We start from the raw sequence: 1,849 nt of genomic DNA on the forward strand, positions 1-1,849 counted from the left end.
AACTTGTTACCACCAAAAGAATGATAATAAGCACACAACGCAATTGATCACCATCACCAAAAGGATGAAGGTAAGATCAAGACAAAAACTTGTTATCACCAAAAGGATGATAATGATTCAACAATCACCATCACCAAAAGGATGAAGGTAAGGTCAACAACAGAACTTGTTACCACCAAAAGGATGATAATAAGTCAACACAATCACCATCACCAAAAGGATGAAGGTAAAGTTAAAACAGAATTTGTTACCACCAAAAGGATGATAATAAATCAACGACTCAAATGATCACTATCACTAAAAGGATGAAGGTAGGATCAAACAACAAAACTTGTTATCACCAAAAGGATGATAATAAGTCGACAGTCACCATCACCAAAAGGATGAAGGTACTACAAACAACATGACTCGTTATCACCAAAAGGATGAAGGTGAGATCATAACTTCGAAACTTGTTACCACCAAAAGGATGATAATAAGTTATAATAACTTCAAATATTGCTGACACCAAAAGGATGACAGTGGGATTGGACTTTCCAAATGTCACCATCACCAAAAGGATGATAGCTTAAACCAAAACTCCATAATCTCTATCACCAAAAGGATGATTTTAGATTAAACTGGACGTCATCACCAAAAGGATGATGGTTGAACCAAAATGACAAGGATCCTTATCACCACAAGGATCGCCGACACCAAAAGGATGACGGTAGGCAGTAATAATTGCAGAGGTCACCATTCACCAAAAGGATGAAGGTTAGCTTAAAAACTTCAAGGATCTTCGACACCAAAAGGATGACAGTAAGATTGCAAATGTCAAGGATTTACCACTACCAAAAGGATAACGGTTATCGTAAGCATGACAATGATCATTATTCACCAAGGGACTTTCACCAAAAGGATGATAGTGAGAAAATATTGGAAAATGAGGCTACTGACAAAGTTCAGTAAACCTAATTTATTGGGTAGTATTGGAACAATACTGGTTAAGACTTGTTTGGGGTATCAACAACAAAAGGTTGCAGAACAACTATTCTCGGGGGAGATGTAGTTTCTATCAGCAAAAGGTTGCAAGAAACGACTCATTGAGGGACGCTCAACATGAAACAAGGTAAGTGTTTAAAGAAACAATGTTTTGATTTAGATGAGGATAACATCTTATCAACAAAAGGTTGAAGGATGTAACTCAATGGGGAACGCCCGATAGTAGGGTAGGAACCTACTTAGAGGAAAACGATGACTCGACTGAGGGTTGGCCTGGATGCCTACGAATAAACCTTGGATCTTGACTCGTGCTATATGCATAAATGTCATGTATGCATTATGTAATGAGGTGATGCATATGATGCATGTGATGCATGTTTGAATGCAAAGGATGCTTGGCTTGTTTGGGATTGGCCCCCCTTTTCACAGGAAATGTGTTTTCTAGAAACCAATGTTGGTTGTATTTGTTTTTGTACGGATGCCAACGGGGTGGGCTTTGGTCTTTTGTAACTGTCAACGTGGGTTGGACTATCGGTTGGTGGAAAGGATCTGACTTCCTGACACTCAGTAGTTGATGATGTGATGAACATGCAATAGATGCGGATACTCTCGGTGCCCCAAGTTTGATCTCTTGCTGATATGTTGTGTATTTGTCTTTGAGAAGATCTCGATTCTTTCTCCTGATGAGTTTGGTCAGCCTGTAACTGAGCGTAGCGACGTGATCAACGCATGATGATTATGCCTTTGACGTGCCCTAAGGATTCTTGTCAAGGTATGATGTTGTACTGGTATGTACTTTCGACATTTTTGTTTTGAACTCGAGCGGTTACTAGTGTCTGACGTAGCCTGCTTGACTGACTTGAAG

This window comes from Lathyrus oleraceus, chromosome 5 (genome assembly GCF_024323335.1).
Source record: "Lathyrus oleraceus cultivar Zhongwan6 chromosome 5, CAAS_Psat_ZW6_1.0, whole genome shotgun sequence".
NCBI lineage: Eukaryota > Viridiplantae > Streptophyta > Magnoliopsida > Fabales > Fabaceae > Lathyrus > Lathyrus oleraceus.